We start from the raw sequence: 12,342 nt of genomic DNA on the forward strand, positions 1-12,342 counted from the left end.
AAGGTCAGCTCGCTCCAATTCGTTTGCTAGGAGGAGAGGACGCGGGGGGGAACTGGCGGTGCCCTCGGGCCAAAATGCACAATGCATGCAGATCTGAGTGTGGCAACGGTGTGTCGCCACGTGTGTGTGACTGACCAAGAAATTCCAATCATAACATTGTGACAAGTTGTGTACTTCATTTTTAAACAACAACAGTGTTGATTAATAAATAGAGTTGAGATCGTTTTAATTTTAGTCTATTTATTCACACATCGAGGGGGAAAAAAAAAAAGGTGACAGCTTCTCATTTTAGATTCAGAAAAAAGAATTTCACTGTCAGACTAGGAAAGTGATTGGATTATGAGTTATTGATAGCTTTATCTGGGTAGTGTCTGTCTAGTAAGAGACTTGACGTTGATTTGTTTCTGTAAGTCCTTTTGATGACTGCATCAGCTCTGTCGGCAACTGACATTAAAGAACTATTCTCCAGCCTGCCGTCTGTCTTTGAACGGTATACACTTGACGGCAGTAACTGTCGTATATGGCCTGTAGAATATGCATATATGCAATATGCAGACTCAATTACTACGCCACAATTAGGTTTATAGCAGCAGGGGGGTTAAGTTTTTCTATCTCACAACAGCTGTTATGCTGTTGCAGTTTAATTTAAAGAGATGAATTGCTTTTCATATGTGTCACTGATGGTTACCACAGTAACATCAAGTCCTGCAGCAAACACTCAATGTGTGGCTACTTTGTACAGTGCAGCTGTGATTTCCATAAACAGTTTGTTGACGATTGGAATATTTTCATAATCCCGTTGCAAAACAGGGGTTTGATTTCAGCTGCACAAAGCACAAGTTGTTGTCTACAGCTCAGCAGTCTGCTCGGCGTAGTTCATGTTCCATTACTCAAATACAATATGTAAGAGGGAGATGACAGGTGACATTGTCGATGAATAATTGAGGTGTCGTCAAACCGCAGTGACATACTGAATATGATGCGTGACCTGTGACTTCTTCCCGATGGAGGCCTGAAACCATTTTGATCCCTAGAGGCTGCACTGTGGTTCCCATCTGTGTTCTTTATTATCTTAAACATTGTGTTTAAATCTTGGATTAGGTTCAAATTAATGCTTTTCTCACGTTTAGAAGACGAATGAACACCTGTCTCCTGAATTGAAGCCTGATGTTTTGTTGACCAATGAACACGACCTCGATTTCTACGCACGCGTTCTTGCAACTTCACGTACTTCCTCCTTTGATCCCCATCGTAATTACCACAGCTGCTAGCAGGCTTCGTCACTTGAACATAAACAGGTGTCCTTTTAGGTCACCTGCCGAAACGACTGATGCCGTTGTTCTTCCCGGGAGGATAGATCCTCTGCTTTTCATCCACGCTTTGTTTTACGATGAATCGTTCCTGTGTGAGGAGACAATTTCCAGCAATAGTGACAGACTTCGCCACTAATGTTCTTAAAATGTGCCGGGAGTGTCCCAATCTGTGGAGAGACGACCTGACATCTTGTGACATCTTGTGACATCTCACATCTTGTGAGAATTAATTGTCGTGCGCCACTTTCGAATACCATGACCGTAAATCGGCAAAAATTGACTGAGGCCTCCGACAAGTAGGGGAGTGAGTTGTGCCAGTTTTTACTCAAAGTGACTTTAAAGTGAGGCCATGACAGTAATGCCTTCAACGTAAGGATGTACATACATTTCAGGGTGTGGCGCATCCCTGAGAACAACAACTTTGGATCTGAAATAAATTGTTTCAGAAATATAGCTTTTGGCAAAAATGTGTCGTGGCACAACTTGCCCCTGGTGTGGGGTAAGTTGTGGCTTTGGGTTTGTTGAGATGGGCTTTCCATCCACAGACTTCTTACAACTGATGTCTGCACCCTCAACCCCTTTCCACCAATCCAACGTAGTGGTTGGTTTTTCTAGCAAAGCTGACACCAGCCAACAGATCCTTGACACCATCATTATTCTGGACATCTGATCTTTCATAATAACTGGAGTCGTTAAGTGGAATGGAGATGTCACTCTCTACTGTAAACTTTACATTTGGTTGGTTTGGACGCTTTCAGAGCCCCTCTCTTCTTAGATTGATTCATTTTCTCTGTTGTATGCGTTCTGCAAATCCTTTTCTCTTATATCCTGTCTTTGTTACTTTCTTACTGCTTTTTACTTCTTTTTCTTCTCCATGAATCTTTTCAAGGTCATCGTGCCACCTGACGTATGGTCTTTCCGCGTTGCACCTCTTTCACTGCTCTGTCCAACTGCACAAGAGGAGTTGAAGCCCAGTCTGTCTTCCGTTTATAAGTGCCTGGCATGATGGGTGTTTGTCTATTAAGAATTAATTAAATTAAGAATGTCACATACTTTAAGTGCTAAAATGTAAGAATGTAATGTACAATTACAAACTGATATTATGTTGAAAAAAATCACAAGTGGGGGTGAGTTGTGCCACTGGCTCTTTGGCACAAATCACCCCAGACCCACAAGTTTAAAAACACTAGCATGATTTAGCAGTTAAGAGCTAACGGCATGCTAACTATATAGACTCATTGTTTAACCTGCTAAAGCACTAAAACTTTAATCATAGAGATTTAGAAATCATAGAAAATCGACCAATTCCTTCTGTGGTGTTCCAGAATCAGGGGGGTGGATCTACTTCCCCCCCGGCACAAATCACCCCACTCTCCCCTATAGAGGGAGAGACGTGCGAGCATTAAAACCCTTCACAGAGAGGCCATTCAACCAGCTTCCCTTTTTCCTGGCAGTCACTGCAGCGCACACCCCGCGCCACCGCCAATGAAGGAGCAGACGTTCTGTGCTGTCTGGAGATGCCCTTCATGACCTGGAATACAACAATGGCCGCTATTATCTATGATCACTACATTCTGTTATTTGTCCCTCGCAATCTTACGATGTTGTACTTTGCGAGGACGGAGCCACATTGCACCTTGTTACTTACATGAAGCTGTAATCGTCCTCAATGCTCCTTCATTCATTCAGATTCATTTTGATATTCTATGATAATTACAATTACAGGCTTTGCAATGCAGCCTGTGTTATGAAAAAAATTAAGCATGAGACAGAAGACGGAGTCCTACTCAGGGGTCACGTGTATTCAGCTGCCATTTTAAAACTGGCAGATCACACAAGAGAATGTGTTCACACAAGCGAGCGGCTGTAAATGGACGGCCAATGGGGAGCCCCTGAATAATTTATAGCGTCTGTTGTTGTGCTGCACAATCAGGAGAGGTTCATTCAAACAAAGGGAACGTGACGTTTGTTATTAATTCCTGTTATGCTTTGTCTCACCCCGTCATGCTTGCACGTATTATCATCTGTTTTCCAATTTGTTTTATTTGATCTATCAAAACCGCTGACCTGAAGTTTTAATTGAGGCAGCTAACCATGCTTCCTGAACTTTAAATTCCAGTGGGCTCTTAATCAGTCAACTCTAATCTGCCTTCATCATCCCAGGACGCCGCGGTCTCAAGAGACGTCATGTCTCACTGACACAATTAGAGGATCCCGGCACGTGAGTGAGACATCATACTGAGAAGCAGTTTGCCTTTACATACCAGAACTCCAAGAAAAAGGTGACCATCATTATTGTGAGGGTTTTGTAAGTCAATAAAGATAACGGTATTTTTATAGTTTGTATTATTAGGTTGTTTTATCGGTCTGGTTTTTTGTTTGTGTATCTGCTCTGTTTTGAGCTATTTCGACTTTTTATCTATATATTTTTTCATCAAGTGCCCAGGGACTGCAGCTGATTAGTCTATTTTCTTAAATCTGACAGTGTTTTTCCAAATTGACAGCCAAATATTATACCTGCAATGCCATTATGCCCCGGTAACCGGGATCAGAATATCGCTTTAATTTAAGTGTACTAAATACAATAACCTGAAAATGACTAAAGGTCAATGTAGCAGAGGAGACAGCTAAATATCTGGCAACCTGTCAGTCAAAGCCAAGCCCTCAATTTGACCTAACTTTAAGTCTTAAATAAGACTAAATCAATTTGAATTTATGTTCATAAAAAGGCACAACCAGAGGAAGGGGTTGTCAGTAGAGTTAACATAATAAGCACAAGGTGGGCCAACTCGAAATGATGAAAAAGTGGTGGCGAACTCTCAAATCTCGGAACTCGTTGGGAATTCTTAGACAGGCTGAACAAAGCTTCTAATCATCTGATATTACAGACATACAAGACAGGTTTAAAAATGTGTGTCTTTGGAATGTAAATGTGCAGCCTAAAAATACTGTATTTAAATAATGTGTGCTAATAGAATAAGGGTCGATGAATTAACATTTTATTTGATGTTAAATGAACGGTTTCCTTTTTCTGCACAACTTTGAAATTGAGAGTAGAGATTTGCATTTCATTGTAGCTTTTTAACTAAGATCCAAGAGGATTACGTTCCATTCGCACCATGTCTATGGGATCAGAAAGCAATTTGCTGCTGTGTGAGATGGAAAGTCTTTCTGCACTGCACCCGTGGGCAGCAAATTATAAGAAAGTTCGCTCACCTCTCAATCATAATCTATTGTTCATCAATGAGATCTATTTTCTGCCCCTTTAGCCTTTTCACTGGACTGCAAACTTTGACGGACGGCCTGGATCTGTGCTATTTAATGATGACAGATGAGAGTTGTCTTGAGGATGTAGTTGGATGTAGGGGATGTAGCATGGGTGTTAACCTGGGTGGTGACACAAGGAGAGTAAATAAAAAATATAAAATATTTACAGTTATTGGGAGTGGATTATTGATGTTGTGATGTTAAAGCGCTGCTCTCAACGTGTCAGAACGCAATTGAAAGAAGTCCAAGGAACCTTAACTTGGTTAAATTGAACTTAACATTGAGAGTATCAACGCCAGTATTTGAATGCGTTCATCTATAATTGGGGGTGTCATAACTTAAGCCATTAAAAGAGCTCAAAATACATCCAAACAAAGTAGATTTTCAACTGTTGCTCCACTTTTATTGTTTTGACACAGTGCGTCTTGCAACAGTTGTTCCTCCAACTGACACAGAATAAAGAAGGGTTGCGGCCTCCTCCTGCTTAATTATAGCACCCAGAGAAAAGCAACGAATGTCAACAAAAGACATCAAAACAGTGATTTGTATGAAGAGAGTCTAATTTAAAAATGTATACTTTGGTGTGCATATATTTCTGCCATGCTGAATTTCTTTTCATGAGGGGAAAAAGGTTAAACAAATTTCCAGAAGAAATGACTCATATCTATTGTTTTGCCGTTTCTTGCTGTATGATAACACGAGAAAATCATAATTTAGAACAAGCAAGAGACTGCAGGGACTGAACTGCAATGCTGCTTTTAATTAAATATTCATACCTTGCTTAGGGCTGGTTAACTTTTATTAAACATTATGGTATGGATTTAATTCTATTTCGAAAACAGGGTGGTTTAATAACCCGGGGTAATGCTTTTAAACACTTTGCCAAACTTTAGGGAATGATAACTGTTTAAAAAAGCAGTTTTCCAAAGTATTGGGACTAATTAAAAGACATAATATTTATTTAATCACTTATTTATTTTTTTCTGCATTGTTAGTTTCATATCAAATGAATGTTAACTGTATAGTTTGCTGTGTAAATATTGCTGCTGTCAGCAAGTCGATTAAGACAGTGTCTTTAATTATAAGATGCTAACTAGTTTTTTTTACTAGTTTCTGTTTGAGCCACAAAAAGTCTAATCAAAATGCAACATGACATTCTATCCTTTCCAAATTTCTCATGCTTTTCTCACACTACCACTTTTTACCAGTCGTCTATTTCAGTGATGTTTTTGTTTGGTGAAGCACTGACTCAGAGTCAGATTTACAAATTTATGTCCACAATTAAGTAGCTTAAATGTCCGTTCAATTGCCAATTTGCACATTGTTTGGTTGTTGTTTTTCATATTTCATATCAGAATTCTTTACAAAAACATATTTAAGGAACATATTTTATTCCATTGAGAGCATGTGCGCTGCTATCCGGCTCTCTGCTTCGTCCTACGCTTTGCGACCTTTCCCACCCTGACCCGAACCCACAGAAGTGGAGCGAATGCAGGCGCCACCCGCGTAAATTGCAAAATCCTGCGACGATCCAGTATTAAGCAGCAAAGTCCCTGGTCTATTTGCATTACTACTCCCGGTTTTCAAAGATGTGTGGTCTGTGTCTCTTGTGGTGATGTATTATAATGTTTGCAAAAATGTTTTTCAATATGGGCTACAAAGTAGATATATTTGCACTAACAAGGCTATTAGAAGACTCTAAAAGATGGATAAACCACACTATTGGTATAAAACTGCCACTTCTACATAAAACTGCTTGTTGAAAGGGAAACTAAAAAACGTTTTGTCACCTGCACCTCATGTGTCAAACTTGTTTCCTGCACTTTGTTCCCCAAAAAAAGAAAACCACAATCACTTTCTGAAGAAATATATTTCTAATGAATCATAGCCAAAGTTATCAACCTGTATGTAATATAACACCATTCACTAAAAGCCTCAGTTGTTAATATTCAAAATGTTTAAAAAAAACCCAACTAATTAAATCGGTTTCAAAGTCTGTTTTTCAAACCACTAGAAGGGCCTGCTTGTGTCATAAAACATTCACATAAAACAGCTTGTTTGAATGTATAAGGTGAAAAAAGAGATTTGTTAATGAAACTGTGGTTTTCAACTTTTTACTCAAACCCCATTTTCAAATTGCTGTATCTGAAGCAGCTGATCTCTGCTTAATGCTGAAGTCAGACACTAGCAGTCCTCCTGCAAGACAGCCAGTTCAAAGCAAGAAGAATAATCAATTACCTCTCACGGTGCCACATTATAAAAACCCCAGCCATGTGAAAACGATCAGAATCAATATTTTCAGCGTTTAGCAGCCCTGCCTGGCGTGTGGCGATGTCTCTCAAACATGCTTCGATGAGCCGTGTGATTTTCTTTTACTTGTTTCGGACTTATTACACACACACACACACACACACACACACACACACACACACACACACAAACTGAGTTATGTTGCATCAAAAGTGTATCTTTACTATACAGCGGTGTGCATTCCTTATAATAGAAAACATATGTTGCTTTAAAGAGATGGATGCTTCAAGTAACATTTTTTAATGAGCTGTAAAGCCGCAAAGATTGTAGAGCTTTAACAATGTCAATAAATTACTCTTGATTCGTTCGACCACAAAAAAGATTGGTGCTACAATCACTAAGCTCAGCTCTACCTGGCACTAAACACTAAAAAACTAATTTAGCCAGGGTATATCGAATTACAAGTTATTTGTGCTCACATAATACCTTTTGTTTTGGAGCCTTGGAAAGATGAAAACACAATTACCACTCTAGTGGCTGCACACGATGATGATGAAGCTGTTAGAAAAAGAGTCAAATCTTTGCACTTCATCACAGACTTTTAATGGAATGGAACAGTTGCATTGGGAAAACAATTTTGAGAAACATTAAAACACACTACAAAGCCTGGATGTCTTTTTCTTCCACAAGCGCAATCATGAAAAAAGTCTGTACACATGAGACATCCTGCGTCCCGAAACCCTCACATCGGCACAGGAAAAACTTTCGATGGAGAAAAAAGTGGAAAAAACCTCAGAAAGAACGAAGGAGGAGGGATCCTTCTTCCCGGATCGACAGACGTAAAAGATGTGACAATACATTCAATTCCCATGACAGAAATGATTCAAATATTGTGAGTAGTAAGCCTATCAGAAAGGGGATGAGTGGCAAACGGACCACTTTAGAGCTGATAGTGCCCGGAACATATTGGTAGCTGCTGGGATACTTCCATCTCAACATCTTCCCTGCAGAGGACCACCACTGCGTCCCTAGAAGACAGCGGTTTTGAGAACGTCCTGGCTAAATGTCGGGAGATTGTTGGCACTTCAAACACAGCCGTCAAATGATGGAGAGCGGACAGCAGGAAGAGTCGCTCGTTCAACATGTTCCACTCAGTGGAAATGTGCCTCCAAGATGATCACATGTGTGCAGTTTGAGTTTAAAAAATACAATTAAACAACACTGTTAAAAATGCACGATTTCTAAAGTAATTAGTCTTCAAAAGAAAAACTTTTAATTGCAATTGATCTAGATTAAGATGAATTACTGATTTTTTTTGACAGCCCTTCTGATTTCAGTCCAGTGTTTGTTTGTCCTTTAGAGACCGAAGTAGCCTTTTGAAAGACTTATCATCAATTTTTAGAGACTACATCGAGTCGTTTACCAACAAACAACAGCCTTTATAAGGCTTTTAGTCTTTCCGCCAGTCTTTTTAAAGATAGCATCATTCTTTTCAAAGACTACATTGAGTCATTTACCGACTAACAACAGTGTTTTTAAAGACTACAGTGTTATTAGTGCTATTCACCATGTACCGCGGAAACATCCAGAGAGCCGGAGCTGGCGCTTCACTGCTCGGACGTCGTCCGACTGGATACAATGTGAATATTGCACTTTCTTGTGCCAATAATGAAGTGCACTACCTGAAAATGCAAGTGAGAGATCTCAATGCCTACATTGGAACTGCAACTTGTGCTGCCAGTTGAGAAGTCGAAACTTTGACCCACCACGAGGTGGTCACCACCAGTGGTTTCACTGAGTTGAGCCTGATCTCAAAGATCGGACAGATGGAGGATACCATCGCCAAAGGAAATCAGATCCTTATCACCAGGATCCAAGATTTAGAGGATGACAAAACAGTCTTTGACAACATCTGCCTCGACTTAAAAAAGAAGAGAGGCCTTTTTGGGAGACGGATGCAAGACGGGCAGACGGAGATGGACAACATGAGGTGCAAGATGGAGGACAAGGAGACAAAGAAACAGGAGCGAGAAGAGAAGAAAAAGGAGACCATCCAGGACGTCAACATCAACGTGCCTGAGACTGGACACCGGTAAGAACACCTTCCTTCATCTGCCACTCCATCCTCATCCATCATTTAACATTCTATCATAGAACTAATATAACAAATATAGCATTATATTTCATATTTCTAATATACAACACAGTACACACACATAATTTAAAAGATGATATATTTCTACTACTAGCCATGCCTTTACTACTTAGACAAACTATATAGAGGGACATGTGTGTCTACCTACCCATTTTATGTGACGGTTTAATGAAACTGTTGGACTACGTTCACACGTTGTTACCATTTGGGTCGTCAAAGCGGCTGTGCGCGGTTATCCGAACATGGGCCAAATGATCGCGTTCAGGGTACGTGTGCGAATACAGAAATCCCTTCACCTTCATTTGCAGCCTCGCATTAGCCAGAATGGATGAAATGAAAAAGATGCATTCCTCAGACGCTGTGCTACTTTTCAGTTGCTTTGTTCTTCTAATTAGTAATAAAGTTGGAAAAAAACACTTATCGGAACACAAGTAGTAAAAGATACTCATTTGCATGATATTTACAAACAACTGAGAAGGCAGGTCCTCAAATGCCTCAAATGCCAGGCCAATTGGCAAAATGCCCCTCCCCCCATCCCCAATCTGGGCTTTCCCCCCTTCTTGGGTTTTCTCACAGAAAAAAAATCAAATCGCCACCATAACGTGGTGGAGCAGTTTGAGTTTGAGCCCTATGCCCCTACGGGCGCAATCCATTAGGCCAACAATTTAACGTTAGCTAACTAGCATTATCTTCAGTTAACTCCTAACTTGACAAAAAAGAGCAATGCTTTCCTGTAATAACCAATAGCTTCCATCACTTACCTTAAACCGACGGCTGTTAGTTGGGGATTACTGGTTTGAAAAGACGTTGGTCACTCAAGACGAGGACGACCGCCAAGTAGGCGGGGCGGACACATATCTCACAATCGTGATTGGTGATTTATGTGTCATTCATGACTTAGAATCTTCTGGAAAACAGCTAATGTTAGGGGAAGAGCCTGTTCAGTACTCTACTTGACAGTCAGTACTTTCAAGTAGTCCGAGCAAGGACATATAATATTAGCCATTTTTAAATTGGGAAAAGAGGTGCTCAGATGTAAATTCTTCATCATCTTCTTCTTCTTCGTATATGTATGCTAACTGGCAGCTAACTAGCTAACAGGGATCATGGCACGGAGGTGTTTTTCACCATCCCCCACCATTCAACAACTCAAACATGAACCCTTTAATATCTCAAACAACCATATGAAAAACATGTAGAACCATAGGCTAAAGTTATTCTTAAAAAGGTGATGGTTCTTTGTAGAACCGCACTGCCTTCTAAAGAACCATTTAAGAAACTTTTTTTTTCTGTGTGCATGTCATTAATAATTTAAATCAACGCTCTTTGAGTTGATGTCAAGAATCAAACAACTGCCTTTGTCCGTCTGCCTACAGAGCGAGAATGTGAAGCACAAATCATGTGACATTCAGTGCTTGATATGTCCTTGATGGTGGCTCCGTAAATAATTGCTTCACCACTGGATTAATGGAGCAGAGAGCTTCCCCTGCACGAATAATTATTTAGACTATATGACTAATTCCCTTGAATACGTATGACCGACCACAAACTCCTGTGAGGAATACTGATGTTATGCCCGTTCATAAGTTCATCAAAGCGTCTACTGTATGTATTCTCAATGCGTGTTCACAGCAGCCCAGGGTGCTTTTCTGCCGTTCATCAGAGGGGCCGTTTTCCCGATTGAGATAAGAAACTAAACCTGCTGGAGCCGAGGATGCTGGGTTTGCTGCAGGGTGGCGAAGCAGCAGCTCCGATAATGGAACCGACTCCCATTGTGCAGGCTGTGAGGAAAGAGCCGTGGCGCCGGCCCAGCCCCGCTCCTATGTGAGAGGATAGCTAACAGTGTCACTCTGCGGAGGCGCTCCCTCTGCATGTGAACATGTGGTTAAGTCTGCGTGCGACAGAGACGGGAGGAAAAAGAATGAGACGCTGGATGTGTGGGAGTAAAGGGAAATGAAACGGGTAGAACTGTAGGGTTTGCCTCTGTGGGAGACGTACAGAGAACACGCATGCATGGAGAGACAAACACACTGACCCTGCGGAATGAACACTCAAGGGCAAATTCATGAAAGCGGATTGCGCAGATTCTGCGGCTTCAAAGCCGGAACAAATATGACAAATGGAAGCCGTGTGCAATCCATGACGCTATCGGAGGCCGATCCATTCTATGTGAATTCATCGGAGTGGTAAATAGTCTCACTCACTCCACCTTTCTCTCGCCTTTTGGCCCATCAGTTTCTGCTCATTTCCTCAGTTTGGATGGGATATGTTTGGTAGTGTATTATGTAAATGTGAAGACGGTTTTAATTTCAATTTGGGAACTCACCGGAATATTGGGTCGTTTTGGATGCTCCTCACGGGGTTCACTTCAAAGCAGTCTGCAGAGAGAAATAAACGGTCACACCTTAATGTGCAAGTACGAATGACATTAGGGGCACCAGTTGTAATAGTGTCAGAATCATAAAAAGGTTCAATTTACGGTTAAATATTTGATTTCATCCCAGACTCAATGCAAATGATTTGATACTTCTGATGCAGCGGAACAACCCTTTTGAGCCCAGAGGGGAATTTAAGAGACAAAAATGATGGAAAAATAGTCCCAACTTTGGATTGCACACTGGGGCGCTTCCGTCATTTCATGGTTTGTTTTTCCTTTCACATGTAGAGCTGAAGCTTGTATGTGTGTTACACGCACGAGCCACAAAATTTAGATTTAATTTGAAGCCCCTTACTAGATTATTCTGACAGCTGCATTGATTTTGCGGCCTAACCAATGCGTACCACTGCTAATAAAAATTAAGATTTCCCACCTTCAACCTAAACGGCTATGGTGTTAAACAAGTTTTTATAATTGGACGACTTGATGATTGAGGCTAAATTTCACGACATATTGGAAGAATCTGTCTAACCCTTCCTTGCCGGTCGATGTAAACAAAAAATAAACATTTGAATAAAAGACATAGAAACAAACTGCAGTGTAGCTATTCCTGGTGTGGATTACTTACTTTAAATGCCTGTTTATATTTTCATCATGTTTTACTTTTAATATTACAAGAGAAGGGGCTTCTAGCATGAAGGCTAACAAAGCCACAGAGTCTGATAAACATAACACTATCGTGGCTGGTGTTGCACCAGTGTTAACTTTCCAAACTTCTTTTTCTCCAAATTTAATAGAGAGAAGGGCATTAATCAGACATGCCATCGATTGTGGCTCGTGTCACAGCAGATAAACACACAGTTCGCTCCATTTCTCGGCCCTTAACTCTTGTGTATTGACCTCTGGAAAGAGGGAAAAACAACTTTGCAGTTAGTCACTGACCTGAGAAAATCTGAGTGCATTTAACTGCTATGATAAGA

At 40.6% G+C, this 12,342-nt stretch overlaps 1 protein-coding gene across 2 annotated transcripts in view; it reads right to left on the bottom strand.

Moving 5' to 3' along the window:
• The window catches only part of lrfn1 (leucine rich repeat and fibronectin type III domain containing 1), an 89,456-nt gene that overhangs the window by 32,391 nt on the left and 44,723 nt on the right, over nucleotides 1–12,342 (bottom strand). For both annotated transcript variants that reach the window (XM_040181440.2, XM_040181448.2), the window contains one exon: nucleotides 11,312–11,363. The gene's annotated coding sequence lies outside the window, so the exon portion shown is untranslated. The remainder of the gene's footprint in view (nucleotides 1–11,311; nucleotides 11,364–12,342) is intronic.

Source organism: Gasterosteus aculeatus, chromosome 1 (genome assembly GCF_964276395.1).
Source record: "Gasterosteus aculeatus chromosome 1, fGasAcu3.hap1.1, whole genome shotgun sequence".
NCBI classification, from domain to species: domain Eukaryota; kingdom Metazoa; phylum Chordata; class Actinopteri; order Perciformes; family Gasterosteidae; genus Gasterosteus; species Gasterosteus aculeatus.